The sequence below is a fragment of the Poecilia mexicana genome, unplaced genomic scaffold (assembly GCF_051168715.1).
Source record: "Poecilia mexicana isolate PSO_F unplaced genomic scaffold, ASM5116871v1 scaffold_14, whole genome shotgun sequence".
NCBI classification, from domain to species: Eukaryota; Metazoa; Chordata; class Actinopteri; order Cyprinodontiformes; family Poeciliidae; genus Poecilia; species Poecilia mexicana.
This window is the reverse complement of record NW_028263383.1, coordinates 18353445-18368346: the sequence shown is the minus strand read 5'-3', so window position 1 is coordinate 18368346 and position 14902 is coordinate 18353445. Positions and strand designations below refer to the sequence as shown.

Genomic DNA, 14902 nt, shown 5'->3' with positions numbered 1-14902 from the left:
TCCTATCTGTGTGAGACCCCCACTTCCGGCTGTAACATGAAATAAGCCAAGTTGATTTTTTTTTTTGCTAACATAAAGGCTTAGTTCTGCCGGCCTGAAACAACAGTCCTCTAAGGGGGCTGCTTATGATTTTTAGTGGTAGATTTCTAAATTTATGAAAGCAGAAAAATTCAGAGTATTTCCCTTCCTTCACTAAAAAGAATCAATCTTATGCGAACCTCCTCACCAGCACTTTTTTTTTAAAACCGCATATTCAATGACTCAGGAGTTGCTTCACAGCTGTAATCATCTTTTTTTTCTCTTTTATTGCGTTCTTGGCTTCAAACCCAGGTTAAGCGGATCCCATTAGGCGGATCTATTTCAGGTAATGAGAAGAAATGTGACTCCACATCCAAAGCCAAGGCCCTGAATACACAAACTTATTTAATGTTCCAACAGGAAAGCAATGACGATGCATGCTAACAATGTGACTGGCTGTTGGAACCGAGCAGCAAATGCTTAGAGGGCTCACACCGACAGAGATGAGTTTAACAGGGAGGGCATCGTTTATTTTGGGGCCGGAAGGGAAGGAAATAAATCTACGTAGCTGAACATAGACAACAACACATTAGCTTATAGGCTATTTGTTAGCAAGCTTAACGTTCTGTATAGCTCGTCATCTTTTAGCTAACATTACCAGCATCCAACAGCTTTACTCAACTCATTCGGTTATTTTGGGGGGAAAACTGTGCCAAGTTCTTCGTTGGTTTTGCAGCCATGATTCAAACACATGGCTGCAGGTGTGTGCAGAGCTACACACCTGCGTAGCTCTGCACAGCAGCAGGGTTACGGAGTGTTAACAACGGATTAAACAGTTTTTGCTGCTGAAAAAAGGGACAGAGGACACAGATATGGGAAGTGCGGAAGCCCCTACTGTATCAAATCGATATAGGAATAACAGAGAGTTGGCCACTTATAGGTAAAAACAACAAACAGCTTCCAGTCCAGGTGGCACGGCTGAATCCATGCCGCTGGGTCTGTACAGCTACAAGCTAAAGGCTTTAGAGGTGGTGTTGAGTCTGGGTGGGTGATTGGTGGGGTTGTTGGGACTTTTTTCTGTCTGTACTCAGACCTGCATCATCAACCCCAAGGACTCTTAAATCATCAGCATTCCTTCTTATGTTCCTATCAGGAGAAAATAGCTGATGACTCCATCGACTGCTCTCAGTCACTTATAATTCATCCTTGTAGAAACTGTTTTAACCCGCCACCTTCTGCACTACAGCTGTATCTGTTATTGACAATGAGGAACATTATTGTACATGAAATTATATTATTTGCATTTAAATATTTTATTGAATGTTTTGGAATATATACATTTTAAATTTATTTTAAATAATTTGCAGTCAGTTTATAGCAATATTCAAAAAATTCCTTCATTCATCCTGAAATCATTTAAACTGCCAATATGGCTTGTGAAAAAGACCCTCGCATTTGATTGGTTAAAGCTGCAGAAGGTAACTTGTAAAAAAAAAAAAAAAAGGTTTTTATATATTTCTTATTTGTTGAAGGGGTCACCATGTAGTATGATATGAGACAGATAATCTGTGAAGAAATTAAGATCCTCTGCCTTCTCCGAGTGCAATTAAAGCCAGGAGGAGGTTCTTAGTGCTGTCAATCACTCCTCTGTGTGCGGCTGCTCATTCCTTTTTCTTCCCGCCTTGTTCTCTGTTATGCTCCAGCTAGCACAGCCTGCCATGAATGCTCAGTTAACATGGCAACCGGTCACGACAGATAAACTGTTTTCCTATAAAGCAAAGTTGTTTCTTTGCCTTTAGCACATTCAGCAGCGAGATTTCTTCAAACAGCTCAGGGAGGATGTGGAGGAGCTCGATCTTTCCACAGATAGTCTCATAACAAACTGTCACGGCATGGTGACTGTTTTAACAAGCGTGTTAAAAACATATATATTTTTTTAAATAAAAGTTACATTCTGCGACTTTAAGGAGCCACTATCATGATGCAAACATGCAAAATTCAATTTTTGGATGTTTTGTCTCCAAGATTACTCCGGCCAAGCCCAGCCTCTCACTTGACAACCCACCCACTTCATTACAAGACAACGCTAAAGTTTGTTCTGTTGTTGTTCTGCATAATGGCTGCTGGACAACAAAAATATTTTATCATCGGCTGCAATACAGAGCACTTGTCCATGCGTTTCCTCCCAGTCACGGAGAACAGAGCTGCATGGCTTCATTTTACTTTTGCTTGCAATGTCCCTGGGATATTGCCAAAGAATGTTGTAGTTTGCACAAATCAGTTTAGGAAGGAGTCCTTTGAAAACTACCAACAGTAGTCGGACTTAGACGGAGGATTCTGTTCCTATTATTCATCACAAATCTGCAGATGGTGGCGATGTAAATATGTAATGATGTCTCGTGTGTCCCACCGGGAGGAGACCCAGAGGAAGACCAGAGACAAGCTCGAGGCCTGGAGGGTCTATGTTTCTCGGCTGACCTGAAAACGCCTCGTGGAGGAGCTGACCCAAGTGGCAGGTGGAGAGAGAAATCTTGGAAAGTTCTCTCTTCTTAGGCTAATGCATACACTTAAGATCCTACAGCTCTCATCCTGAGACGTAATGTAAATTGTTTAATGTTGGGAATGTCTTCTGCCGTGTTTTTTACCCTAAAGCCAAGCATGAGGTTTGACTAATTCCCTCACACCTCCTCTAGATTAGATAGTGCTCCCACCTGACCTGGTTCAGTGTGGAAACGCTGGACATCGCCGAGTTACCCTCCTGAGCAACCACCGTTATCATCAAGCCGTGAAAGTATTCAGCTGACCTCAGCCTCACCCCGCTTAAATTATCGCACCTTCAGATAGTTCACATAGCAACGAGCTTCATGTGAGGCCCGATTGTGCCGCCACAATTAGAACCTGTTGTTACTCAGTTGTATTATTACACTTTCCAGATTTTGCTGAAATGTGAAGAGATTTGGCTAAAACCGTTTAACAAATAGCCTCAAAACTAGCGCTCAGTTGTCCAAAACAGACCCTAAAAATAGAATTACTTCCATTGTTCTAGTTTTCTTTCTGTCTCTCTTTGTCTGAATATCTAAGTATCTGCTCATGGTTTGCGTGACCCCTTGCTCTGTGGGAAATGCCCGGTAATGGAGGAGGAAAAGAGGGCTTTAATGGAGCGGAGTGAAAATATATCGGAGGCTAATGTTGACCCGGACAATATATTGCCGATTGCCTTTGTGCAGCCTGCAGTCTACATTCAGTCTGTGAATGAGGGCCACAAAGAATTTGGCTGCAGCAGTAAAGCCTTTCAGATGTACTGACCCGTACTGTAAATGGACTTTTGTGGACCATCACCCCCAGCCTCACTTTGCAGCCTTTAAAAAATGAGCCCAGCACTGTGTGCTGTTTAAATGGTGCTTATGTGTGTTTGAGAGTCTCTGGATGTGTGTGTGTGTGTGCGTGTGTGTGTGTGTGTGTGTGTGTGTGTGTGTGTGTGTGTATGTTTGTGTTTGTGTTTGGGCAAGTTGCTGGGAGATCACGGATAGTGCAAGGCATGCACCTCTTTTAGATAAAGACAAACAAGTGGACAGCCAAGATACAAACAGCGACACCAGCAGCAGCTGATGGTGCTTAGTCACAAACCAGTTCAAATAAAGACCCGTAAGTGGACGCAAATGAGAAGCCAGAAGTCCACTGTGCCAGATGCTGAGGTTTTTCCTCGTCAGGTCAATGTCACTGACGAACCTAGACGGACATGACCCATTAGTGGTCTTGTGACTTTAAGATCAGAAAAAGGTGGGGTGCTCCTTGCAGATCAGGTTTTCACCAGCGATGGAGGGATTGAGGAGGAGATTGGTAAATAGATGAGGGTTGTGTCTGCCGTAATCTATGCAATTCTGCAGTTTTTTGTAATGAGGAGAGAGATAAGCCAAAACAGAAAAGGTTCGGACTCTCATATGTGGTCATGTGATACAGATAATGACGAATAGAATGAGATCTGATCGGGTTAGTTCTGGTAGAAGACCCTATGGTAGACTCGGACCTCGAGGGGAAATATCCTACAAAGCCTGGAAAGACATTGGGATGCTCTGGACTGAGCTGGAGAGTTTAGTTATTTATTTATTTTTTTTGGTTTAGGTCTAGCTAAGCTGGTTTATCTTGCTCTCATGCAGAAACTTAAAGTTCAGATTGTAAAAAATATATTTTTTAAAATGACCAGTGATTCCAACAATTTAGTATTACATCTTTTACAAAAAAATGACCCATCATTTCAACATCATTTTATCGTTCTACTTTTAACTGAGATTTATTTATTTATTTTTGTTTGTTATATTGTGAATATTTTGACAACTGTGCATGTGATTCATTATTCACAAAAAAAACAACAAAAAAAAAACCATAAAAACATTTCATTTACTTTACAAACTCAGAAAATCTGGGAATGGCTCTCGGTTTAAAAATACAACTCCACTCTGTCTCCAAGAGACTTTTGCAGTATTTTATTATTTTATTCCCTCTACCAGCTGCATTTCTTTGAGTATGATATAAGACACTGGAACAGATGAAACTGTATTTGAGAGATTTAAGACGATGCTAACGTGTGTGGTCGAGCTAGCAAAGGAAAGCCAGAACTGAAGCCCTGCAGGAAAGGAAATAGCAAAGGCAGAATTAATATGAATGAATGAAAGGAAGAGGAAGCTAAGTGTGCTGGGAAAAGTAAACAGCGGCCCGCATAATCGCAGTAAATCTGGTCGGGGGGCCACAGAGCAGTCTGTGCCTTTAGTCAAGGAGTCAACAAACCGGGAGGGGAAAAGCAGCTAGCTAAGCAACATTACTGAAAAGGGTTAAAGAGACTTTATTCATGTGAAGATCAGCAGAACCCTGATGTGTTTGCAAAGAGTCTTACTGGGTTAAACCGGCTAAACCTTAGCAACAGAAATCTGAAGATGACTCTTGGTTCTACACAGTGTGTGTCCGGTAAAATTGTTTTCAAGATAAGTAGGAACTTTTACTCATATTTCTGGTAAAAAATATTTGATTTCAAATTCCAGCAACAGAAACGCCGTACAGCGTGTGTTTCACGTTCTTCGGATATTGAAGCTTGGAGCCGGGAATAACGTCAACAGCTGATCAATCACAGTCTTTGTTTTCACTATGGCACGATAAAAAACCCGAATCATTTCAATGTCATCCAGACGTCTCTTTGCTGCTTTGGGATGATAAAAAGGGAAACTGTCACACTGTGTCCTGGAAACGTATCCTTACAAGAGCGTTATGTAGTAAAACAATTTGTAGAGATGAATTAAGAACACATTCTGTGGAATCTGTGATTTACCATCATACTTTATGTGGAAAAATAAAAGGAAGCAAAGATCATCATCTCCTGCAGCGTGCTATCCAGTCAAAAAACTGACCCAGACTGTGTTGTTTTTATCTCGCTGCTCCACGTCACCACTCTGCAACTCACGTCCTGTTTTCAGAAGCCTCCAAAACCTTCAAAACCAATTTGTAAAGCTGTGTTTTACAATTACTCCGAGTTATATTTGTACCTCTACCTCCTCCAACATAGAGTCAGTGCAGCTTGTGAGATAAGAGTGTTGAGAACCAGGGTTCTCAAGCTGCAGTAAAAGTATCACTTGTGTTCCCTTTTTGTGGTACTAAGCAGAAAGTCTGATATCATTCTCAAGGTATTTATGAAAACAGTGAACCAGAGGTCACCTGGGCTCAATTGGATTTGATCAAATCCAATTGAACCCAAACTCTAAGTTTGAACACTAGTGGGATTTGCTAAATGTTACACTGCATGTCCAGGCTAAATATTAGCAGACTTGTAAATACATAAAAAAATAAATAAATACTTCTTCTAACAGTTTTATATCAGGAGAGCCTTGTTGGACTTTGAGGTCGGGTGATGGTGAAAAAAAAAAACTCCAACTGTACCCGCATGAATTTGAACTTTCTACTTTCTCAAACTTCAAGTTTGGAAATTTCATCTTCATTGTAGACACGGAAAGTATAATTATGCCAGATCCTTTAACCAATCAGTACTGACGCCTACGCATGTTTCTACTTATTTATTCTTTTTCTATCTTTTCTGTTTGGCCTTAATTAATCTCCCACTTACCAGAAAGAGCCGTTCAGGCCCTGTTTTGCTTTCTCTTTAAACACTCTAGAGAAGCAGAAGACTGGAAAACGCAGCGTTCATTAAAGCTGATCTGGGGAATTCGTGTTACCAGCCACAGTCTGGATGCCACCCAGAGCTTCAGACCAGAGAGAAACATTCGTCCATCCAGCAGCTCTGGGATCAGCCAACACAATCTGATAAGTGCAATTGCCCGACCCCGTTTTCCGACCACAGATCAGCTAGGCGGTCGGGCCATTAGTCTGTGTGAGGCATATCGTTAGTCTCCCTGTTGTGCTTTTTTTTTTATTTTTTTATTCTCATTTGTTATTTTTCCCGTTAATGTCTTAATCTAACAGGCTGCAGTCACACAAAGCTGATCATTGTCATTTAGGTATAATCTGTTTGGAGTGAATAAGGAGAACAATATTAAATGAAACATTGTCTGTGATGATTAGTTTTTTTAAATAATTGGTTTTCAAACAGGCAGCTGGTTGGAGAAAACAGAAAAAAACATTCTAGTTGGGGATTCATTTTTTTCTAGCCCAATTCCTTGAAATCCCTTCAAAAATAATTCATTGCACTTTTAATATTTCTGTGCAGGGAGTCACAGACTTTTCTGAGCAGCAAACAGAAACATCTGCCGTAAACAGAGTGTCCCTTTCTTTACTGATTAGTGCGTCTCCATTTGAAGCGATTCCGGTGCGCTCTTTCTGTTTCCAGTTTTATAAAACAAACTGACAACGTTGGACGCTGTCGGGGGAAAAGCTCTTTGTTTGTCACATATACTGACATATTGAAAGCAGATGTGGCTCTTGTTTATTTCTCGAAGAGTACCCCGTTCTCATGGAGGCCGCGCGCGGCCCAAAAGGTCAGCAGACGTAAGCGTCAATCTTTATCTCACGTTCGGGAGGCTGCTGCTGATTTTCTGTTGACCTCCGGCCGAAGCGCGAGGACGCGAGTCCAGGCCCGGCAGCTCAAACTGCGACTAGACTTCCCTAAATTAGAGCGCGTAAACAACGGGAGCCATAAAAGCTGATTCCAATTCCCTTCGATCCGGTTAAGTTGTCCAAACGAATGGCTGGGAACTCAAATTCAGACGTTTCTTCTCAAGCGAATCACAGCAAATCAGCCTGTTGCTCTCACAAATCTTTCAACTTGTGCTCTCATTTGCAAGAACCATATTTTACAGAACAAGCAAGCAATAGATGTGGCAAAGGAATAGACCCGGCTCGTATATTTATCTCATTCTCTCGACCGTTTCTAACATCGGGCTACATCTGAACAGTGGCCAGATTACCCCCTTGATTTAATTGCTTCCATATTTCTCAGCCTCGGTGAGGTAATTCCATTTTATTCGAGCGCGATAGGCAGCAAGCAGAGCCATTTTGTGCTATTAGCCATGCTTGAAGCGCACACTTGATTTGTGACTTTTCTGAATAAGGGAGCTGTGTTGTGGGAAAAATAAAGGTTTTTCCTTTTCCACTCTCCGAGAACATCGAGCAGGAAACAATGTGCCAGCATCGATAAGCTGCTCCTGAATGTGGAGCAGCTGCTGAAAGGGTTCGAGCTCCAGGTAAACACCCAAGGCCAAATCAGCGCTGACATATTTTACACGTTCTGTCAATCCGAAACCTTCGTTCTGGTTCTGGTTCCGTCTGTTTCCATACAGGCTGAACTGATTTCCATCAAAACAGAGGGATATTGAGTTACGAAAGGTTTTTAGAGTGCATTAAAAATTTATTTAATTACCTCAGTAGAACATATAGAACCTATAAATGCTTCAAGTGCTGAAAGGGCAATTACTCACAAAATAAAATAGAAATTGCATTGAAATACTGGGATTAAATGTTCTTTTACTACTACTACTACTAATGTCAGAAATTATAACATATATCATCAAATTAACTTAATCAACGTGAATTTAAAGCACAATTCACATAGTTTTTCATTTTAAAACAAATCAGGTTTTTCTTCTGACGTATTTTTAGGAGGTTTTCATGATTGATTTCACGTAAGCTTATTTGTAATTTGTTTTATTTGAAACGTGAGTCTGCCTTGAGGAAGCATTAGAGACATGTTGGACTTCCTTTGTAACCGTTTGCTGTCATGGCTTTAGAATAAAAAAATCACACCCAACCAGAACTGAGAGCTGCTCCTGTCAACGTTATTTTCTTATTTAATTTAGCATTATGTTATGTCTGTGCAGCCCACGTTGTTTTCAGGACGCCTCTGAGGACGTCATGTGGTCGAACATGTCATCGTCACAATGTTCAGCAATGTTTCTGCACATAAACACACTGTCTCGTCGTTAGACTGATGACATCATTCTGCTTCATAAATCTCAGTCATGATTAATTATTCATACCTGCATAAACATATTTTCTGTTCCCTGCTGTACAGATGAAAAGAGGGAGGATTTCTTTGAGTTTTGCAACAACAGAGTCGGTTCTAATGATCCAACTTCTAAAATTAAACCAGAATTAAAATATGTCAAAATGTAAGAGCAATTTAATTTATTTTCTTTTAGCACTTTATCACAGGTGGGATTTTAGTTATTGCTTCAATATCTTTCGTGCAGGAAAAAAAAACAATATCCCTCATCTGTTTAATTCATTCATGGCTGTCTACTTACGAAACAAGATGTTAAGTGGAGAATGAAAAAGCCGATTGATCACAATTTCAGAGAAATGCTAATGGAGTTTGGAGACTCTTGTTCTGGCTCTGGACCCAAGTCCACACGTGAAGCCAGACTTATAAAGAGTCTGTAAAATGAAACAGTGAATTTTCTTTCTCTTTTAGCATAATTTGACAGTGACTGCTCATCAAGCACAGCTCCACTTGTATCTAATTTATATACTTTGGATCAGCATTATTAGATTCTTCTTTTTTTGCTCTTTCCTTTGGTTTGTTATTTTGTTTGTATTTCATTTTAATTCACGTAAAGCACTTTAAATTGCCTTGTTGCTGAAAATGTGCTACATAAATAAAATTACCTTAGAACTTGTTAAGACAGAGAAGAGCTCAGTTTGTTGTGTGTTTCAGACTTTGGATCTGAACTTTCCCAGTTAAGTTCTGCACTGTAAAGTATTTTGAAAAACACAAATAAGCAGATAAAAAAAAACAAAAACAAAAACAAACTGACACAATAAAAAAAAGCTGAAAAAATTGTGGTGAAATTACGTTCATAAACTGAGACGCACCAGGAAGCTTTAAGTGATTCTTGGGTGATTTATATGATGCTGGGAAAATCTAAAACAGCTTTTCTGAAGCACATTGCTGAAATTGCTCAAATTTAAAATGCGTCTAAGAAAGAAAAAGAAGCTATAATATGAAGGATCCCGGTCTGTGAAATTCTTGTTGTTTTTTTTTTTAAATATATATATATTTTACTTCTTTACGTTTAACTAATGTTTAACTTTTCCATCTCCTCATATGGAGTGAAAATAACTTGAGAAAAACACGAATACTTTGCAGTTTTCCGAGTGAGGTGCATTCCCATCCTTCCCCCTTTGTAAATACCCTCATATAGGGTGTAGAAAAATGGGCCATCACGATGTTGATGCGCACATTTGTATAAAGTTCATGCGTTTGGTTTGGGTCCCCGCTGTGCAATAAAAACCTTCAGCCGGGGCATCTGAATCTACGCTACCAAGATGGGAGCAGGCAACGCTCAGACTCCCTCCGTCCAACTCGGCATACATCATGGCGGGAGGAACTTGTTTCATCCACCAATAAACATTTTAATGTGTGCGGTCACAGAATCTTGTAGTGATAAATACTCCTGGAAGAGCTCTCATTAAACCTGCACTAAAACATTTCGCAGCAGTCTGTGTGGTCTTGTTTGGACCTCTTGATGAAATGATAACCGAGCAGCTGGAAAGTGTGAACGCACCGGAGCAGCCGGGGAACCCGGGGGCATTTACTGCCCCGCATTAGCTCATGTAATTGTCCCGATCAATGCTCTAAATTAAACGACAGGGTAGCCATTAAAGGTAGGGGAAAAAAAAGCAAAAACAAAATGCAATCGAGTGGTTATAGGGGTATTTTTAAAGGGATAGCTTGGGTTTTCTAAAGCGAGGTGAGGTTAAGCTCATTATCAGAATGAGTTTCTTTAGTAGTGGTGAACAGATGTGAGTTTGTAGGAAAAGTGAGTAAATCCTGACAAATCGGCTGCTTTAGGTGATAGAAGCACATCAAACAGAAAATGTTAATGTCTGAGGGAGAACAATAAAAAAAAAATTATTACCATTGACTCTCAACATTTTGCTAAGTTTAGTCCTGTGCATTCGTCCTGATCCAGCCAAAGTTACAGTAATGGCAACTCACTGCAAAATTTATTCAGCATTTTCTTCATAACGAGGGAGTTGTTCAGCAGCAACGAAGGCCTGTAGGGCATCATCATCCTCTAACTGTATCACACAGATATATACTTTTTCTGTTTGAGTCGTTTTCAACTCCAAATGTTTATCTTAAACAAGTTTGTCTATCTCATTAGCTGTTAGGATTGCAACAGATTTCTTCACTTCTCAACAAAACCACTGTGATTTGATGTCTTTATGTACAAAAAACATTTTTTAAAATTCCTTTCAATTAATCTTCAATTAATTCATATTATTAGTATCCCAAATTTTGTTAAGACATGTAACAAAACTATAGATACATGTGGTGAGCTGCATGGAAGCTTGTTTTTTTTTTTGTCTTTGTTTTTTACTGCAACTGTTGAAATATACAAATCATTCATACAAATTACTGAGGAAAGACACTGCCACCTTCCTTATTGGCTTATTTTACTTTTTTTTTTTAACAATTGCATATGAGAATAGCAATCATAAGTATACTGTGGATATTGAATATGCGAGTATTGAATAGGTGAAGGCAACATTTTGTCCCACAGCTCATCATTATTGAGAGCTGAGAAGTAAAAATTTGTGGATATCTCAGATTTTCTGCCACAGCTCCCGGTTCTCCTCACTTGTCCTTCTTCCCCCTCTCGTGGCCCTGCTGCTCTTTCCACATTTCCAACTCGTTCTTAATGGCCAAATCCTAATATTTACATCTTTTGTTTTTGAGCTGAGGCCAAGCAGAAGCACGGAGCGGTGCATGTGTGCAGGATGCTGGAGGTGGCAGGAACTAATGATCTCATTAGATCTCCAGAAGGGAAATAAACATTTGTCCTTTTTTCAGAGTCTTGCATTACTGAAAGGTGCAGGAGCCCTTGGTGTGTGTGTGCATGTGTGTGTGAGAGAGATTCCTTCTAATGGGTCATGTCGGGGTATTGTCACAGATCTCTGCGCCCGAGTTAAAACAATTCAAACTGCAGCACGGCTCAGAGGATGACACGTTTTTGTTCTTGCTCTGCGCTGAGCCAGTCGCTGCTGTCGCTCAGCACTGAGACATGAATGTCCCTGCAGGTAAAACGTCACCTCGTCCTCCATTTTCTCTCCAAAGAGGTTTTTATAAACACAAGCGGGGCAAACGACACGCTTTTCAGGATGTTCTTTAACACCTAAGTATGCTCTAAAAGTGACAGTCGTGTCCAGAGCAGCAGAATCCCCGGTTCTCCGTGCTGCATGCCCGCTGCAGATTCATGGCAGATTTCTTTTCTCTTTCATCTCCTTTCCACCCTGATCTGCAGCAGAAAACACAGCATGGCTGGGAGGATTGGACAGCGGTGCATTCCTTCACGACTCTCTGCTCCCTGAAGCATTTGCATCACAATCTTCACTCCGCAGCTCAACACAATTCACAGCTGTGCTGGTTCAGCATCCCGCGATCTGAGATTCCAGAGGAACACGCTTGGCTTCCAGCAGATCCTTTCTGATGACAGTTCTTAATGCTGTTGAATAAAACTAGAACAATAGAATAAAAATGTTACTTTTTTTTTCATTTGAAACGATAAGAATGACAAAGAACATTTTCCTCAACAAATAATGGAGCATTGCACTATCCTAAATATATAGTAGTTAATGTTTAACTTCACAGAAGCATTATGTGAAATAAAACAGCACACAGATCTGATCAAACATCAATGTTCTTCTGCGCCAAAGTGAAAAACTAAAAGTTAAGATGTTAAAATGATTCACTATAGCAAACTCCATCAGTGGGGTTGAATTAAGGACTTTAGTTCATAATAATGAATGAGTTTATTCACTTAAAATTACATAGAGACATTTTATTTGGCATCCCTAAGCTAGCACTGGGTTGTGTTTGCTGAGTAGCTAGCACAAGCTCGCGCTAGCTTAGTTTAGCATTCACTTACATCAAAAAGTTAATTGGAAAAAAAACTGTAGTTTACAAAGTGTACACTTACGACAGATTCTTGACTTAATCTGATAGAAAATCTGTGGAGACAGCAAAAGATTAGGGAAATGGCAAGGAGGCCAGCCTCAGAGATTTGGAGTTCATCACCAATGCTAGTTAGCATGCTATTTGGCAACGCTAGCTTGCTAAAGGATTTAAGGGCTTTAATGCCCATAAATATTTTTCTCTTGATAAATACATATTTTAAAGTAGATCATTAAATGTTTTGTTTTGAGTAAAAAATAACTTAAAATGTAAATTTGTAAGGGCTATGAATAATTTTAGGCTTCACTCTGTTTTAAGTATGAATTTTGTTATTCAGATTCAAATGATTGAAAAAGTCTTGTTAGATATAATAACTTTTTTACAGTACATGCTAGGCTAGCAAAATAACTGACTTAACTGGTTTTAACCAACAATTTAACAGAATTTTTCTGACAAAACAATGCAAAATATTATATTACTTACTGGTTAATATTCTAGACATTAAGGACACTGAGTTTCAGATTTAGCTGGCGTCCTCAACACTGAGACCTTCACACTTCTCTCCGGCCGAACAGTTTGGAATTAGCACCTCGGCCTCAGTTGCTCCCCAAATCCCCCCTTTTAAAAACCTCTGCTAAACTTGCTGGTTCTCCACCTGTGTACTCCAAACACACACGTCTGGCTGACCCCCTCCGACCCGACACCACACTCCAGCATTCCTCTTGGTGTCACATGGCTGCCGCTGAGCTCAGTCTGAGTCGAACAGGCCGTTTGATTTGTGTACCAACACGGTGCCAACATTCCAGCCTGTCGGACGTTTTGTTGGAGGGATTTCCTGTGTGCTCTCGTGCCAGCACGTTTCGATCACTGCTCCGCCGTGACAGGTGGACGCAGGGCCAGGGGTGAACTGCTAATGTGGAGGCTCCACTTAAACGTTGAGTGCTTCTCTGGGAGATGAGACTAAAGTGTTGTACCTGCCTTTTGTTTGCAGCTGCAGACAGGAGTGCACTTTTATCCCTTTAAAGACCTTTGCGAAGTTCTTTACCTCGTCAGAGGTCACTTTTTCTTGTCGGCTCGACTGTCGTACCAAACTTCAGCCACACCAGGGCCAAATTAACTCTAAATCAGATCATGTTTAGCTCAGATTAAATCAAGCCAACTCCCCAACTAGCTGCAGCTGTGAGCCCGGCTCTGTTTTGGCTGGCGTTCCTGAGAGCGCTTTGATGAGGACTGTGGCATGGCTCTCGAAACCAGTCATCCCAGTGATATTTCACAGATACGCCTTGAGTCTATCAGACCGAATTGGGTTGACTTCGTATTTAGACTGCTGAGCCTGTCCTGGTCAGAGAGGAGCTGTCTGGTCAAACACACACTGGTAAAGTTTACAAACCGGTCGGAGGTCAAAGCGGTGATGCCATTTAAACAACTACAGCAGATGCTGATCCAGAGATGACAAACAGAGGATTGTTTAGAACGCTGAAAGGAAAGGGGAACCGGTTCTTCGCCCTTTGAATTCGTCAACAGGGCTGCAAAAAGGGGCGAGTTGTTATCGTGAGTACGGTACACGTTCCTGAACGCCCCTCTGTACCGTTTCAGCTTCAGCTTTGTCAGTCTGCATTCCTTCTAGGCTTTAAATTAGATTCAAACATCTGTGTCTGAGACCTTGGCAATGGGAGCCATTCTTTCCTAACTGCCAGTTAGAGATTGTTGCCGAAGGTAAATAGATTACGGGAAGAAGGTTCCGGGGAATCTTTCTCGGGCGCCTAATTCTGGAAAACGCCGCGACCTCAATAGCTCTCAGATTTGTCCTTTGGTCTCTGCCAAACGACACCTGGGGCTTTGCTAAGGCCTGTTAGCTGTGGCACCACTCAGAATAAAGAAGGAGGCTAATTATTTCCAATGACACTTTAAGTTGCGAGCTTAAACTGTTGACCTGAGGGTGTGGAGGAAGAAATTATCAACTATCTTGTCAGTGTGATAGATGTGCCGCATTTGTGGAAGTTGAAGGGGGGCCACGTTGTGACTGTGTGGCTTTTTGATTCAGACCCGTCTTGAGGGGGTCCTGCATGCATGTCTGGAATCTCAGGTTCCCTCTCTGTTTGTTATTTTCTGCTCTTGTTTTGATAGATGATAGTCAGCTTGTGCTAAGCTGCTCTGAGTGTTGCCTACTGAGTTAAATTTAAACAGGTCGAGGGCAAACTTCTCAATTTCCGGGATAAAAGTTTTCACTTTTATTGCTCGTATCAGCGTAGAAAAATGGGCCTTCGAATTCATTTGCACATTTTAATCTGAAAAATGTGCTGTGCATTTCTACGTTGCCCCCTGACTCAGCTTATGGGTATTTTGGGTATGTTACTTTCAGCTTTAAACTAAAGTTGTTTTGCCAACTCTTCTTTACAAAATAGCTTAGTTTCAGTCAGATTTAATGGAAGGTATCTCAGAACGGTACGATTTTAAAGCTACTGATTCTAATTTAGATTTTGGTTTGAA

At 40.7% G+C, this 14902-nt stretch overlaps 1 long non-coding RNA gene across 1 annotated transcript; it reads right to left on the bottom strand.

The window, feature by feature from the left end:
• Window positions 1–10650: 10650 nt before the first annotated feature.
• Window positions 10651–13517, bottom strand: LOC106903656 (uncharacterized). The gene is made up of 3 exons (XR_001414713.2): window positions 12896–13517; window positions 12438–12468; window positions 10651–11976 (listed from the first exon to the last, which is right to left on the bottom strand). It is a non-coding gene; the product is annotated as an uncharacterized LOC106903656 (long non-coding RNA).
• Window positions 13518–14902: the final 1385 nt, after the last annotated feature.